This window comes from Pleurodeles waltl, chromosome 3_2 (genome assembly GCF_031143425.1).
Source record: "Pleurodeles waltl isolate 20211129_DDA chromosome 3_2, aPleWal1.hap1.20221129, whole genome shotgun sequence".
Classification (NCBI taxonomy): domain Eukaryota; kingdom Metazoa; phylum Chordata; class Amphibia; order Caudata; family Salamandridae; genus Pleurodeles; species Pleurodeles waltl.
Genome location: NC_090441.1, coordinates 176,301,162 through 176,319,617, shown reverse-complemented (window position 1 = coordinate 176,319,617; position 18,456 = coordinate 176,301,162).

Sequence of the window (18,456 nt, the reverse complement as noted above, 5' to 3'; positions counted from 1 at the left end):
TGCAAATTGCAGGGTTTACTACTGCAAAATACTTTAGTAAATCTGGCCCCTGGTATTCTATTCAGTTAAATTAATCGTTACGTAAAGACACATAGTTAGCAATGGAAACTCATGTTCCTATTGTCGTGCTGCTCATACTTTATAAGCTACTAATGATGTATTAATAGTAAAACATTCTGTGAGAGAGTGGATTATTAGTGGGGATGGATGGTAGTCCACCACAAGTAATGATGTCACTGTTCCTGTCAGTTCCAGGAAAGATTTCAGTAATTTAAACCTCAGCTCAGCTCCTCGTAACTGTGGCACTGAACAGACAGGCTTAACTTAAGAAAATTTGTAAAGCATTTAGAAGCACCAAAACAGTTAAACGTTCAAACACACAACACAATAAAAATCCAAATCCAATTTATAAAAATAGAGAGGGCCACAAAGGTAACTTGAACTTTTAAGTGAGTTTACACTTTTGAGTAAGTTGACTACTTTTTGGCATTCACAAACTGCACTTTTGTAGTAATTTACACTTTTGTAGTAACTTACACCTTTGTACTATGTCTAGCAGGTTAAATGACCAACCACTAATACTATGGCAACCTCCCACAGAATATAAGGGAGGAAGGGACTTATTACAAAAGTGTAAGTTACTACAATATTTGATTGACGAACTTGACACCAAAATGACAAAAACAGGGAATCAAAGATGTGATTTTTTAAAGTTTTAAACAAAAACAGCGCCTAACCGCATGCAACTGGTGGTGGTAGACTAGACAAAGATACATATTAAGGCCAACCGCGATGGAGGTTGGTTCGGGCACAAGAACCAGGTTGGTTCTGGTCAAAGAGTTACCTTCTGACTTCAAAAATGTCTGTGAAGGCATACTCCTCAGCAGAGCAAGGCAGCAGTTTGGATCTGAGGACAGGGTTGTAATTGATGTGGTGTTTAAAGACAAGGTCTTAGTGAAGCTACCCACCAAGGTGGGAAAAGCTCTGAGCTGGAAAGGTCCAGAGTCTACACCCAGGAAGCTATCAGCATCAATCAGTTGCTGCTCGGCATCAGGTTCTGTGAAGACTTCTAACTTCGGACTTAGGGCCTGATTTAGATATTGGCGGATGGGTTACTCCATCACAATAATGACGGATATCCCATCCGCCGAAATCTCAATCCCATAAAAAATAATGGGATTTAGAATTTGGCAGGTGGGATATTCTTCACTGTTGTGATGGATTAAAAAAATGGCAATAACTAAATCAGGCTCTTAGTTTCTTTTTTGGAAATCAGATTCCTTCAGCGTGGTAGGGCTACAGGTTGTGGCCAGAGATGGTTCAACATTGTTGTATGCTGGTCAGTATCTGACCACTGGATCATATTTGCTGCTTCAGAGAACAATGTAGAAGGAGCTGCAGCAAAGTCAGGCCTGCCAACAATACACCCTCGGTGGAACAACTTGGTTTCTAAGTCCCAGGTTTTCAGTTTGGGCAGGAGGAATATACTCTGACAACACCCAAAGGCCCAGGATCTCTGGAACAGCATCTGGGGTTCAGGACTCACTCCACAAAAAACCACTAGCAGGGCCAATCCAGCTCCAGTTGACACTGGTCAGCTGCAAGTGGACTTCTTGCATAGTTTGTGTCCTTGTAGCTTAACAGGAGGCCAGCCAACCGTACCTTGGAGTCAACTTTTCAGTCCCGGGTACAAGTGGGAGCAGGTCCAGCCCTTAGGGTTCTCCTCATAGGTCGCAACAGCAGGTGCAGTCTATCTTCTGTCTTCCACAGGTCCAGAGGTGTTCTGAAGAGGGTGACTGGGGGAGGGGCAGAGTACTTTTATGTCTGGCACAAGCCTGTGGGTTGGAGTGACTCGTAGCTTCTCCCTAACCAGTAGGGAAAAAGTTCCTAGGGATGACCCTACCCACATTTGTGCTCAGGGTAGTGCCTCCTTCTCTGCAATTGGTTCTTGGCTGGCTAATCAGACAAAAGGGAAGCAGGCCCAGGTGCGAGCTACATCTGCCGGTGACAGGGTAGGCATCTGTTGAAGATCTGCAATAAAAAAATGGGAGTGATTAGATCAAAAAAATGCATTTTCCTCCATGCCCCATCCCCCAGATGAAAGGTGAGGATCAATTCAGTCATTCCCTTGGCAGTTCTCAATATCTACGAGGAAGAACTTGGAAATGTAATTTGCATTAGGATGGTCAGTCCCAGGCCTGTGCTACACTATAAAGTACTTACTGTATAAGGAGATGGACCACCTCAAGAGTTTGAGATTTTCCCCTCTCATCTGCATGACCCATCTGAGAGGCCTGAGGTGGAACTCTGAAGTGAGTCATAAACAAGTAGGGTCTTAGCTTCAATCACAGCAAATGCGTTCTTCTTTATGGCACCCCAACGCTGCTCTCTGGGGAATAGTCACCTGACAATAAAGGCAACTGTTTAATCCTGACCCTTATCATTTAGCTGTGAAAACACCACCCCAACTCAATTTTCTGAAGCATCTGTTTGTACCACAAACTCCTTGCTGAAACATAGTGCCTTGAACACAGTTGTGATACACAGTTCCTCCTTCAGGGTGTCAAATACCTTCTGACACTCCTCAGTCCATATTACCATCTTTGGCTGCTTCTTTGAAGTCAGCTGTGTCAGGGGTCTACAATGGTGCCATATCCCATGACAAATCTTCTGTAATAACCTATAAGGCCCAGAAAAGCTCTGATGTGAGTCTGAGTTTTGGGGGCTATGAAGCCATGTTTGCCTGGATCTTGGGCTGGAGATGCTGCATGTGTCCCCCACCCTTGTGGCCTAGGTATACTACCTGCCCTATCTTCCACTTACTGGCCCTGATAGTGAGTCCTACCTGTTGCAGGGCCTGAAGCACTTCCCTGTGATGGCTTATGTGTTCCTGCCCGTTGGAGGTAAAGACAACAATGTCATCAATATAGGCTGAACTAGAGGTCTCCATCTTAGACAGTACCCTGTTTACCAGCCTCTGGAATGTGGAAGGGGCATTCTTCAACCCAAAGGGCATTTCTTTAAATAGGAAATAGCTCTCAAGAGTTGAAAATGCCAACCTCTTCTTTGCTCCCTCAGCCAGGGCAAGCTTACAGTATCCTGAAGTTAAATCAAACATGCTGAGATACTGAACAATCCATGGAGTTGTTGGCTAGACGTTCTGGGAGAGGTTCACGCTCCTCTTCCTTCATTTACCCGCTTTCAATCTGGGGCTAGTAAAACTGGTTGCCCTACCTGTTCCAGGTTTTGGTCATGCCAGCCCTGTAAAAGTAGGTTTTAAAAAGTTGCCAGGGATCGTCCATGTGTTTGGGTTTACGAAACTCCAGCTAGAAGGTGACCTCACCCATCTTATCCAGTACCATTTAGGGCCAAGTCTATTTGTCCGGGGTGGACCTTGCAGCGACAGGCTCCACATTTCACAGATTCGAACCTGACTGGTATTACACCAAGGTTGTTTTTGGTCATGCCAGTGCTTGATATGCTCCTGGCTGGGATCCAAGTTCTTGTTAGCGTTCTTCATGTACTCAGCCACGTGGGGTTGTAGTGTGGTTAGTTTTACATATCCTTTGCGCATTAGCTTCAGGCTTTAGGCCTTTGTGCACTTTGCCCTGGATGTATTTTATTAATTTGCTTGCAGCTTAGAGCCTCTGTGCACTTTGCTCTAAATGCTTTTTATTAGGCTTCGTACTGTTATTTTTCAAATAGCCAGTTCTACGGTCTTGTTTTTTATTCATATCACACTGTTTAGCCTACTTCAGCACTGGAGTTCTCCATAACACATTCCTGTTCACTCTGTGCTTCAGTCAAGGATACAGTCTGGTACATTGCCGATAGACGTGGTAGGAGTTTAGTCTTTGGCATTCCTGCGTAGGGACATTTTGTGATCACGCTGACATGTTAGTTATAAAAACACTTCCTTGTCCCAATACACGCAAGAGGGAGATTCCGACCAGAGAACCACAACTAGACGCTGACTGCCTCGTTGCAGATGCTGAACCAAGATCACAGGCCTTTGCTCAAGTATGAGGGCTGATGTCTCCCCAGGGATTCAGAAAGGCAAGTTAGAAGCTTAACATGCTGTGCTCGAAATAGACCAAGCAGAGGGAGAGTAGAAACTATTAGACACCATGATAGCTTTGTTCTTATGTTTTACTCTCCTGGTGACTATTTCAATCCTACTGTGTTGTATGGTTCTGGTTATTGCGGCTCACGCCTTATTATCTAAAATGCAGTCGTTTTATTAAAACATTATATAAAACTTATACTGCCTTTGTCATTTGTATATGAGATCATACTGTAAATGAGAGAGTTGGTTTGGATCTGAGTGACCACGACTTCCCTGAGAAGTTCCAAAGGTGTCATGCGCTCGGCTGCCCAATCATCTCTTCCCCTTGGGAGAAATGAGGCACTGCTAGTTAGCCGGAGCAAAAACCGGATTTAGGGTGACAGAGTTCCTTACACGTGGGTCCGACTCAGTCCCCCACACCGTGATCGATCCTGCTGCCTAGAAATCCAGTAGTCTCATTTAGGATAATGAGAGCCCACGCGACATGGCGCCGCCAACGATTGGTCTGGCTCTAATATTTAGGTCCGGCTGACTCTCTCGGTCTCATATATATTTTGACTCCTCGGTTCCGTAAGCGGAGACGTCCGTGGGGCTGAGGGTTTCTGCCACCACGGGATAGGTACATCCTATTACTTAGTGGTTGGTTGTTCAAGCTTGAACTTTAAAAGGAAAACCCGATATTGGTGTGCCTTCTCTGACCTAGTGCTGTTTTTTACACATGGCGAATCCTAATGTAGTGAATATAGCAATCAATATGCGACAACCGCTCACAGGACATCTGGTGGCACATGGCCTGACGGTCCAGGGGGGTCCGGTCACTTTTGTGGTGGACGCCCATGCAGCCTATAGAACAGAACTTTTTTATTCTTGGGTCGTATTTCCAGCAGTTGATGGGGGTACAAACACTTTTCACGAATACACTGTTGCGAATGTCCCTGGACAGTACAGGGCATATGCATACTTAGAGATACCTTTATCTTACCAAGAACACCATAATTGGCTTGATGGCACCCTCCCACACACAGTAGCACAGGTAAGGTTAGGTCCACTGAGTAATGATGGTCCGACCTGGCCTTTATTGGCTACTTACACACCATATGCTGTGGTTGCTAACTTGGCAGTGGCTGACGTTCGTCGTTTATATATAGACTTGGCAACTACATACAGAAGGTTGGTTCAGTTTGTAATGCAGGCATTAAATACTAATGCAGCGCATGCTGCTCCGGCGCACCCACAGGCGGTGGTTCCGGGTATCAATCCATCCACTGTACACTCAGTTATGGGTAAGGTACCGGCTAAACGTGAGGAAACTCCATTTTGGCTGGCGCAAAAAATTAATACGCTGGAAGCAGTATTTCCCCATACGGGACCTCAGGATAAACATAGAATATTAACGATGTGTTTGCCGTATGGGATGGTTCCTCCGGTGGACCTTTGTAATACCTGGGGCACGGTGTTTGCCGCGCTCTACACTACGGCACACCGTACACCGACGTTAGCTAATTTACCGGAAGTGCTTAAACAAATTCAAGATGAATATGGGGCTGCCCCTGCCTTAGATTTGGGCATGCAGTTGATGGGCCATTTTGCCGCGGTTTCTTCTATTATTTTGAGTAATCTCAAGGGAGAGGCAGTAGCGCTAGCAGTGCGAATGCGTCTTCGGGATGTTCCGCAGATTAATCAAGAGCGGGAACTTCCGAGAATAATAGCTGAGACATATTCCAGTATTGGTCGCGATAGCCTAGGGGCTAGACCGCAAAAAACCCCAATTACAGGGTAAAAATAATAAAGATAATGCTAAACAACAGCAACCTGAGGGTACTAAAAAGCACTGGGAAAAGAAACAGCAAACACCTAAGAAAGATGGGGGACAGTCTCCGCAACCGGAGACCCCGCAGAATAGGTATAATCTCAGGAATAGGGATAATTTGAAGACGCCTGAAAGATATCAATATACTGATACACGCCAATCTCGTTCCTTTCAGGACTCCTCAGAGAAGAGAAGTGAGAGAGGTGGGCGGTCAGAGCGGAGAACTGAGTACGTGAAACCAAGACAGGATTCACAACGCTTAACGGAGGTTTCTATTAAACAAGAAGAGAAACCGCTGCAACAAAAACAGCAATTTAAAAAGAAGAAAGTGGCAGCAGTCTCAGTTAGACATGCCGCTCAAGAAGAGAGTTCTCTTGACGAACAAGACATGGGCGTTGGCACTGTTAGACAGCGCGGCAGAGGTCACAATAGTTCGCCGGAGTCTTCTAGAACATCTGGAGGTGAAAGCAACTGATGACTTCATACAAGTCGAAATGGCGGATATGCGAGTCTCTGATCCTGATAGAGTATATAAAGTGACTCTGCAATTAGAAGGGGACATTGACCGCATTGTACACGCCATCTTTTGGGACCATGTGGTACAATCATACGATGTTCTGCTGGCCGAACAAAATTGGCCGCCTGACTTTGTTCGCGACTGTCCAGTGGGGGAAGAGGTTATTACACCTTCCTTCTCACCACTTGTTCCGAGAAAACTAGCGGAGTCCTATAGTAAATTATGGGCTCTTGCACAGGCCCCCGCTCTATATATAAATAATGTGGGGTGGGATAGACAATCACCTTATCATGTAATTCCAATAAAGGGCGAACCTCAGCCGCAGCCGCAGTATCCTATCAAATTTGAAGCCAGGGCATCGGTTAGGAATATTCTTACACAATTGGAGTACCAGGGTGTAATTGAGCCCTGTGTCTCGCCGATGAATAATCCCTTATTTCCGGTTGCTAAACCGGACCATTCATATAGGATAGTGGTGGATTACAGACATTTAAATGGTCATACACGCACATATGGAATACAGAATTCACATAGCGCAGCGCTTATGAATAATATAGTGCGTAAAAAATACAAAACAACGTTAGATATCTCGAATGGATTTTTCTGCCAAAATATAGCGCCCGAAAGTCGGGACTATACCAGTTTCAGTGCGTTTAGCTCTCAGAAAAAGTTTTGTCGTTTGCCTCAGGGGTATAAGAATAGCCCAGGACTGTTTTCGGCTTGTGTAACAGAAATTCTGCACGAGTTGGACCCTGAAGCGTTATCATATGTTGATGACATATATCTGACAGACGATGAGATTCTGCAACATCTAAGGCGTGTATCACGCATTGTTGTGGGGTTTGCTGAAATTGGCTAGAAGTTTAATTTTAAGAAATCGAAGATTGCCTTCCTCAGTGTTATTTTCCTGGGATATGAGTTGTCGAGAGAGGGCAGGAGCTTGGCGCCACATTTTTTGGAGAAATGTGCTCAATTGCAGCAATTGCAGCCTCCTAATACGGTTTGGAAGCTCCAGTCATTGTTGGGGTTTCTGAATTTTGGCAGAACTTACATTCCTGAATATGCGACGCGTTGATTCGTCCGAATTTTTCGAGTAGATTTTGGACGATTGAGCATACACATATCCTACGAGGTTTGCAGACTGATCTCTTAGCAGTTAAACACTTACACACACGGGACAATAAGACACATTTAGTCATCAGGGTGATACCTGGGGCTGTTGGGTTTACATATGTCACCTTTAATGAGGGTGAGACAGTCCCGATTGCATACAAGTCCCACTTGTATTCTGCTGCAGAACAACGATTTGTGCAGACTGAGAAAATACTCACTGCCGTACAGATGGCTGTGATTAAAGAAAGACCTCTTGCCCAGGGCCAACGCATTATTGTTGTTTCCCCGATTCCGGCCTTAGAGGCTGTTACAAAAGCGAGTGTCCCTAATTCGAAGGCTTTACAACCGATTTTAACCTTGCTGGTCTGTGGCTCCTACTACTGTGTTCAGTCTTTCAATGAATATCTACACTATTGGAAGTTGAATGGGTTCAAAGATTCTAAGGGCAACACCATTAAACACAAATTGTTGTGGGGTAAGGTTGCGGATCTGAAAGAGACGCTTCCTAAGGTCCATGTTGTGCATACACTTGGACACCAGCGCGTTGGGATACACGTTGCTGGGAATACTTTGGCTGATGAAGCCGCGAAGTCGGCAGTGGCTGTTGCCACTGTGGCCGCAGTGACTCGTTCAAGTTCCAAACCAGACACAGAGATTTCAGCTGCCATAAGGGCTACGGCTGATGGCACGCCCTTTCCTAAAGGATTTCCTTCTAAATATAGTTACTGATTGAGTAGTGCGTTCAATGCTGTTGTTAATATTCCAGGCATTGGTGTACGTGATTTACCAAATAGAATTGAGAGACCTCGATTAATTTCTGCAGCACATGAGGGGGCGGCATCTGCACATGCTGGTGTGGCTGCCACTGTTTCGCTTTTACAGGCTCGTTACTGGTGGCCTGGTCTCTATAAAGAGACAAAGCAATCTGTCCTTTGTTGTAATGTTTGTCAACAAATTAAAGGTTCATCGGCTAGACGCCCGCAGCAGACGCCCCTTCTAATTTCAAACAAACCTTTACAGTGTGTGTACTTGGATCATTGTGGTCCGCTAACACCAGATAGTGCATACAAATATATATTGGTAGCTGTAGATTCGTGCTCCAGATGTGTGTGGGTGTGGCCACAGCGCTCGGCTGACGCTCGGACTGTTATTAAAGATTTACGCATCTTTGTCGATACATTTGCAGTTGCGGCTTTTCATTCGGACCAGGGCCCTGCTTTTGCCTCCAAGGCATTCAGGGACACCATGGCTTCGTTGGGGGTCCAACTCCAATTCTCGTCTCCATTTCATCCCGAGGGAAATTCTGTCGTGGAGCGTTTAAATCGTGGTTTAAAGCAATCCTTAACGGCCAGAGTTATAGGTACGGGTCGTGGTTGGCTAGCCCACCTGTATGGAGTACAGAGAGCACTTAATAACTTGCCTAGAAGGTCACTGGGGGGTCGTACTTCATATGAGTGCCTGTTTGGAACATGAATGTATGTTCCTGATCTAGATAGTCCTGGTGTGGAGGCGGCAGATACGCCCTTTGACATAAATGATCGTGTCACTGTTTTGCAGGATTTACAACAATTCCGTGAAGATAACTCTTCTGCAAGTGCCGCCTCCTCAGGAATTAAGGATGAGCCAGTAACTCCTACTGGTTGGATACCCAGGATTGGGGATCTAGTGCGTGAAAAGGTCGCAGTAAAGAAAGAATTTGGTCCTTCTTATCGAGCACCTGTCCCTGTGTTAGGGGTTAGCGGCACGAGAACTGTGATTTTACCGCCGCTGCAAGGGGCCAAAGGAAATCACTTTGTTTCCATTGATAATGTCAAGTTACAACATGTGGCCGATTCTGCACAGCAGACCAAGAGGGACACCCAGTAGTTCCGGAATCCCTCTCACTACTGGGGAAGAAGTCCCGCTGCAGGTGATTTACACCGACGCTGTTTCCTCTCCGAGCTTGGGGAGGGTGGAAGATGATCTTGCGGTTGTTCCACAGACAACGAATAATTTGGAATCTTTTGATCAAGTTGCTGTACGTTCTACTGATGTTTCTGAACATGTGGTTTATAGTGTGCCAAGGCGAGAGCCTCCATCTGCTTCTTTGTTCACAGTTGCACCTTTTGCAAGAACTGCCTCTGGCTGCTTCAACGACACTGATGATGCAGTGTCCGGCTCCTCGTCCTCGATGTCTTCAGTCCGAGGTCCACGTAAGCTGCTGTGTTGGTTAAAACGCACATATTTTGTTTTTCCTTGGAACTATTTGTGGCTTTTTATGGCTGTTATGACTCTTTTTTTGTGGTTGGGATTTGTGGTTACTTTTTTTCTAGTAATACATGGTCATTTTCTTCCTGAACGATCTGACATTGAGCACGTGGAGACTGTGTTAAAACCACATTTTTCGTCTCATATGGTTCGAAGAGACTTGTCCAATGTAAACATTTCTGCAATACCGATTCCAGATGGGATTGTGTGGGATAAAGTAATGTTTGATATATATGGTCCCACTGAATTGATTCAAATACCGTATGTCCTCAAGTTATCACTGAATGATATTGTTATACCAGGCATTGTTTCTGATGATTGGGATGTGAAGACGGTAGATTCTATGCTGACAGACTTGCAATATTATACTGTCTATGACGATGAAGATGCTTACCTATTTAGATATAATCATAGTGACATGTTTTGCTACAACTATTATGGACACCACTTTATTCATAAAGCAAGTAGCCCTAAGTCCATATTTGATTATGTGCAATGGGAACATTGCCCGACTCCTCCACAGGGGAGTTCAAAAACGTATTATGATAAATTTGCATATTTTTCTGGGCATAATCAACAAAATGCTAAGTCTTACTATTTTAAAGTTACTCCGTATGCTAATAAGCAAATGTTATTGACCGATACTAAATTACTATATTCAAATTTGTTTGTGTCTAAACTTTCGGTTGAGGGGTATGAATATTGGTTTAAGACTGTTGATTTGAAAAGTGTCTGGGGAACGAAATTTGGCAAATACAGGGCAGGGACACATTATTTAGAGCATGTATTATCCCTGTGCAGATGACACGGTACAACAGACTAGCTGTTTGGGCTTGGCAACGATTAGAGAGTTAAATTTGCCTAGTATACCTGTCCCTTCCAAATTGAACAATTGGCAGCGATATGTTAATGCTACGTTTAGTGAGTTTACACACTGGGTCCAGAATGGTACGCTTAACACTTCATTGGTACATCCGGGCGGGTGGTTATTATGGCCTGTAGACACTAATAAGTGTCATCAACATTTTGTCACCTCTTCAGGGGGGTTCAGGACTAGTAGGGCAGACCCTCGTTACATTTCACCAGAACATGCTGATATCATAACTACATACAGCGTGGGTAAGCTTTGTCAGCAATGGTTGAATTCGTCCACGCTGGATGCAGTTAAATCACATCTCACGTTACTGTCTAATGATACTGACTTACAAGATTTTTTGTCAGGACCTAAGGTACCATGGAAGAAACGATTTTTATACGAAGTATATAATGAGATTTGGAAGCTTTCACAGCAGGAGGCAGCGGCCAGGTTGAGGCAAATTGATCAGGAAAACCTGATACAGGCTTTGTCTGTTGTAGATAATGGCATGCATACCCTTTCTGACCGTGTTTACACAATTGACAGCATTGTTTCCTCTGCTATAGACATTATTAAATCAGATATGTCCTCTTTATATCATGGGCAGAGTCAGACGCGGTCCATCATGCAGCTGGGTTGGACTCTTCAGACCTTGAAGGCAGGTCGCGTTCCGTGGCAGCACATTCGTGCCAGAGAGATCTTTGTCTCCTTTAATTTAACTCGTCAACAACAGCTGATGGCTAAAAAGGAAGCGACGTATGTCATGTTGAATATTGAAAAATTGGAAAAACTGCCTTTCACGGTTGCTGAGATTCCGTCAGCTGAGTGGTTGATTCATGGGGTAATTAATCTGCCTATCTCCACTCTGCAATTTACTTCTTGTTTGAAGCACATTCCGGTGGGTAGATAGGAACGGTCGGGAGACAGTTACATACACGAGGTGTGGGAGCTTCCCTTTCTATACAGATGTATTAATGGTTTGAGGGAGGTTTTTCTTAGCGGTAGTGAATGCGAAACTTCTGTCAGCCATTCCATGGTTTGTAAACAGCTGTCCTTGCACGGAGCGTGTAACGCTTCGATTGCTAACTTAGCTTGTTATCTGAAGGGAGTTCCAGTCCCGGTTATTAAAAACACTTTCCAGGTGCTTTCTAACGGCAGTTACATTGTTCTTAACAGCGAACGCTGCTGTGGCATGCGTGCCGGAATAGTTTACGTTGTTGTTGTCACCAAGGCCGTTACGTGCTGCGGGAATGTGTTGTTTCCCCCCACTCAAATTAGAGAGGTAGCGGACATCTGGCCTCATATTGCTACTTCCAAGGTTAATTTCGACAAGTTGAGTCGACTGAAGGCTTTATTGTTTCAAAAGCATGTGGCCCTTACATCTGCTAGCGAGACCTACGCACTACAGGTGGCAAGGTCATCAGCGGAAATACAGTCCCTTTTGAATACTAACTTTCCGAGTCACTTTGGTGAACTTGTGAGACGTATATTTAATGCGTCCAGCACTGCTGGAATTGCACATTTTTTCAAAGCCGTTGGTGTTGGTTTTGCTCACACCTTCTTTTCCATATTCGGTTTGATACCTTCGGCTATACACTCTATTTTCGGAAGCATTTTTTGGGGTTTCCCGATTACTTTGGCTTTATTGGCTGGAGCCTTGCTATTGTTGCTATTTTTTCGCAATGGCTGTCCCGCCACAACGAGATCCTATATTGCTGCTCCCGTCAGCGCAGCTGTGTCGTGAACGCATGATGCAGCATTTTGGAGCGACACTCCTGGGACATTTGGAGTGTGACTGGTCTCTGTCATTCCGACCAGTTTGGGATTGTGTGCAACCCGTGTTTCGGTGCCTTTGGTGCTCGTTTGAACATGCACTGGCTTTCTGTCTCTCACTGCAGCGCCCTCCAGTGGTCGAAACTGATCTGTTGATGTTCCCGATTAGGGCTCATTCCCAGACTTGTGCACTACGGTTGCGTTTGCTTCGTGAGGCAGTTTATGAGATTCCCTTCCTGGAGGAAGATGGTATTGTCTCATTCATAGGCCCTGCACGGGGTGCCGCCCTGAATGGTTTTGGGGCTTTGGAACACACCTGCTCCATGGTACTTTGTGGCGTGGATCTTCCAATATTGACATATATCGAAGTGGAAGAGCTCCTGCTTTCTATTGCTTCTGTCTGACAATTGGATTTTTTTTTTTATCTCCCCTCGAAAATTGACATTATATTGTATTTGGCTTTATCGTCACATGCTTCCCAAATTTATGACTTTGTTGTCCTCTGATCTTGTCGAAATATATATATTTTTAGGTATTGTTTATATCTGGGGCATACTTTTATATTATTGGAACCACTTGCTACCGACAAGGGGAGGGTGTAGTGTGGTTAGTTTTACGTATCCTTTGCGCATTAGCTTCAGGCTTTAGGCCTTTGTGCACTTTGCCCTGGATGTATTTTATTCATTTGCTTGAGGCTTAGAGCCTCTGTGCACTTTGCTCTAAATGCTTTTTATTAGGCTTCGTACTGTTATTTTTCAAATAGCCAGTTCTACGGTCTTGTTTTTTATTCATATCACACTGTTTAGCCTACTTCAGCACTGGAGTTCTCCATAACACATTCCTGTTCACTCTGTGCTTCAGTCAAGGATACAGTCTGGTACATTGCCGATAGACGTGGTAGGAGTTTAGTCTTTGGCATTCCTGCGTAGGGACATTTTGTGATCACGCTGACATGTTAATTATAAAAACACTTCCTTGTCCCAATACACGCAAGAGGGAGATTCCGACCAGGGAACCACAACTAGACGCTGACTGCCTCGTTGCAGATGCTGAACCAAGATCACAGGCCTTTGCTCAGGTATGAGGGCTGATGTCTCCCCAGGGATTCAGAAAGGCAAGTTAGAAGCTTAACATGCTGTGCTCGAAATAGACCAAGCAGAGGGAGAGTAGAAACTATTAGACACCATGATAGCTTTGTTCTTATGTTTTACTCTCCTGGTGACTATTTCAATCCTACTGTGTTGTATGGTTCTGGTTATTGCGGCTCACGCCTTATTATCTAAAATGCAGTCGTTTTATTAAAACATTATATAAAACTTATACTGCCTTTGTCATTTGTATATGAGATCATACTGTAAATGAGAGAGTTGGTTTGGATCTGAGTGACCACGACTTCCCTGAGAAGTTCCAAAGATGTCATGCGCTCGGCTGCCCAATCATCTCTTCCCCTTGGGAGAAATGAGGCACTGCTAGTTAGCCGGAGCAAAAACCGGATTTAGGGTGACAGAGTTCCTTACACGTGGGTACGACTCAGTCCCCCACACCGTGATCGATCCTGCTGCCTAGAAATCCAGTAGTCTCATTTAGGATAATGAGAGCCCACGCGACAGGGTAGAGGCCCACCACATAGTTTTCAATGTTGTATTTAGGTTCCTTGAGATGTATTATCCCACCCTTATTGGACAAGATTTAAGGGACCTCTACCTGGCTGCTGAGCCCAGGAACAAATACTTAGGTGACTGTCTTTAAAAAAAAGGCTGTTTTGTGGTAGGTAATTTTAATGTCTCCGCAATCCGTTTTGGGTACTTCCCTGTTGTGGTCACTTACCCACTCACTAAAGTGAGGCAGTTTTTCGCTGGAGATTTAGTGGAATGCTGAGTGGTAGAAAATTTGTGGCTGCCTGCAGGTCCCTGGACTAATGCTCATTGTAATGCAAGGCAAATGTGGTTTTAAGCACATTTTGTGATTTCAAGGGGATTCTGGGTGGAGGAAAACTGGTGAGAGCCACGCAAGTCCTGCACCCTTGGACTCCCCTGGTACTAGTTTGTTCAAGTTAACCCACCACCACTCACACTGGTTGGTTTTAGCACCTCCAGAAATTATGGTTTCAAAGCATGAATACTTATCAAAGTATCTGAATATTGAAACCAAGCCTTCTGAAGGTAGGCCATAAAGCCGCATCCAGGCACCAACCTGTTTATGGTCCATTCACACGCCATTCACGCACAATAAACAACCATTTCATACCGCCGGCCACAGGCCCAATCCAACCAATCACTGCACTCACATTAACTTGCCGCTGCCAGACAAGGGCCTATCACATTCACATGCCACAGAACGGAATAAGTTTGACTATATTTTACCACCAGTAAGTAACTGCCTCCTTCTTCCTTAACATTACCAAATGCATGCGTAACAAACCTTTACTAATGACTCCTGTGACAGCCACCTGAGGCTCAGGAAGACATCCAACTCCTTCCAGTTTGTGGATGCAAGTTGGGGGTGCCCGAGTATGCCGTACAAAGCAATTCCTCGAACTGAGTGAGCATATCTACCTTTGAAACTAAGGGAGACATGCTGGGGATTTCTCATGATGTTCCCTAAAGAGAAGGTCATAGGCTATGAAAAAGGGTAGTGTTTGGTATACAGGGGAGTCCATGAGAACGTAGCATATGTCCCAGACAACATTATGTGCAGTGATGTGACTGTAATGCACTTACACAGCAAACTGAACATCTAAGTTCTGATGGTGGATGAACATGAAAATCAGGTCAAACACTGACCTATACAAGTCATTCTCCTTCAGTGCTGGGATGGCACCAATGGGTTTGAATCCATAGGTGTAGATGATGTACATCTGTACTACCTTTACTATCTGCCTTCTACCTGTGCAATATCCTTGTGAAGGCACACCGCCCATAAGCTTTCCTTACCCATTCATGTCTCTGTTCTCATCAGAGTCCTGACTAATCCTGTATAATTGCCAAGTGAACATATACTAGTTTGTGGATGCAAGTTGGGGGTGTCCAAGTATGCCGTACAAACTGATTCCTCAAACTGAGTGAGCATATCTACCGTTGAAAATAAGGTAGACATGCTAGTGAAGAAAGGGTACTCCGTGACAATGTGGCATATGTTCTGTCCACTAGTGTATGCAGTAGGGGGAATATAATGCATGTTGATTGAACAGAGCACCTACCAGGTTCTGACAGTGGATTTAGCTCTCAAGCAGTCCAAAAAGAAGTCCATGATGAAGTAGATGAAGTAAAATTCTGTGGCTCCTTGCCTAATGAAGCAGTGGCCCATGGACGTTTGGTACCCATGCACTGCCACTGAAAGGATTACCCAACGGCAGCTCAACCTCCGTCGATTTCCCAGAACTTTGCTTTAGTATGATACAACGTAAAGCAAGTAGGGATACAGAGGCCTGGTTGTGATGGACACCGGGGACAGTAAAACCCGACTCTCCTGCCGCTTTCCATGCTTCGAGCACACTTTACAGCGACGACAGGGATGATCCTTTTTGGGTGTTTTAGGAAAGCGATCAGCAAAGTGTTGCTCCTGTAGCCTTGCCACATTCTCCAGAACATATGAGGCGGAGGCCGCTGCTGCTTCTGCAACAGCAGTGAGGCTTTCAATTACAGACAACTGGAAGTCAAGGAAAGTCATGAGTCTTCCTGTGGTTGTCTGACGGTAAACAACATACGCATTATATGTTGCCATCTGAATCAGGTGGGTAAATAGTTTCTTGTACCAAGTTTGAGTTTTAGGACACGCATTGTATGGTTGAAGAACCTGGTCATTCTTGTCCACTCCGCCCATGTACTTATTGTAATCAAGTATACAGATGGGCTTGTGGATTTCGGCTATCGGACCCCAAACCGTGATGGGGGAAGTGCTCTCATCATGAATTGTAGTGAGCACGTATACCTCACGCCTAGCCCAAGAACTTGACTGCGAGCAGTTCGTTAGAACGCAATGAGGACTTTCTGATTTCTCAAGCTTCTTGCAAACAAGCTCCTGCGGGAATCCTATGAGGTTACAACGAACTGTACCGCAGGCCACAATGCCAGCTTTGTAGAGCTCACTGAACAGCTCTACTCCTGTATAGAAATTGTCCATATAAAGGTTATAACCTTTGTGAAGAAGTGGCTGGACAAGTTCCCATACAATCTTACCTGTGACTCTTTCCAGGAATATAGATCTCTGGAAACCTGGCAGACAAATGTTCCACGACAGGCCGAACTTTGAACAACCTGTCATGGTCTGGATGGTCCTGGGGCAATGCAGCAGAATTGTGATTCAAATGCAGCATGCGGTGCAGTAGCAAAAAACGATCTCTGCTCATGTATGGTGCGAAGATGGGAGTTACCCAAACCGTGCGAGTCGTCCAGTAGGACTGCAAGGTGGGTTTCTGCACTAACCCCATTTTGAGCGTAAGCCCCAAAAATATCTTCAACTCCCTCAGCGAAGTGGGAATCCACTGGCGTGCCCTAGAACGGGGCCCTAGAGTGCCTCCATGCTCCCTCAGAAATTGGTATGCACGCAAATTTGTTTGCTGCACAATTTTCTGAAGGAAGTCAACATCCAAAAATAGATGGATGTAGTTGACTGGCAAAAAGTTAGCTGTATCGATTTTACATCCAGCATCACCAGTAAAAGGTGGAATTTGGGGCTGAACTAAACAGGGGGGCTGCCAAGAGAGCACTCTCTCTGTGCTTGTGGCTGCAAGCACCTGCTCTCTGGGTTCGGCTCACCCAATGTTGTCCCGCTGCCCAGAATGTGCTTGCGAAGGGACAGCACGGATGTCGTCATTGTCTCCTTCAGACTCACTGGAAGAGGTGTCGTCGGATGGGACTCCGCCGACTGAAAAATCACTCCAAGATTCTGCCCCATTGTCCTCTCCCTCAGATGCTGTCTCAGTGTCTGCTGTCTCAGTCTCTGAGCCTACATCAGAACTGTCCTCCATAACCCGAGCTAGGGCTTGATCAGCAGTCATCCAACAAGACGCCATCTCTGCAACTGGCTAAACTGTCCCTCTACGTAGAACGCAGATAGTCACAAAATTGCTTGTGGGTTAGTTTGATGTGTCCAATAGGAAATGTCGTCACCTTACCTTTGCTTCTTCTCCAATTCGACAGATTCTCTGGAAACACTGAAAAAAACAAAAAAGACTGTATTACTTCACCTTACCACATACCCATCATCACACCCTTCAGCGCTGGTGGCACCCAGTGCGACAGTCATTTTTGGTGCTCTGCCTCCCATGACCTCCTCTTCTAATTCCCTCAGTACCACCCAGCAAAAGTGCCGCTCATATCTCCATAGTCCCCCTCGCATAACATTTGTTTTAAAGCGCAGGTAACGCTTGCCTTTACTAATCCACTCAGCTAAATACATATAAATGTATATCCTTTGCAGCAGGACAATAAACCATCTGCGCTACTTTACGGCAACTGCCACTAGACAAAAGACATACATACATACATACATACATATATATATATAACTTTTATATATGTGTGGTTTCTCTGGGGGGGCCAATTGTGGCTCACGGAAAACAACACATGAAAGAAAAAAAAATATATATATATATATATATATATATATATACAGGGAGTGCAGAATTATTAGGCAAATGAGTATTTTGACCACATCATCCTCTTTATGCATGTTGTCTTACTCCAAGCTGTATAGGCTCGAAAGCCTACTACCAATTAAGCATATTAGGTGATGTGCATCTCTGTAATGAGAAGGGGTGTGGTCTAATGACATCAACACCCTATATCAGGTGTGCATAATTATTAGGCAACTTCCTTTCCTTTGGCAAAATGGGTCAAAAGAAGGACTTGACAGGCTCAGAAAAGTCAAAAATAGTGAGATATCTTGCAGAGGGATGCAGCACTCTTAAAATTGCAAAGCTTCTGAAGCGTGATCATCGAACAATCAAGCGTTTCATTCAAAATAGTCAACAGGGTCGCAAGAAGCGTGTGGAAAAACCAAGGCGCAAAATAACTGCCCATGAACTGAGAAAAGTCAAGCGTGCAGCTGCCACGATGCCACTTGCCACCAGT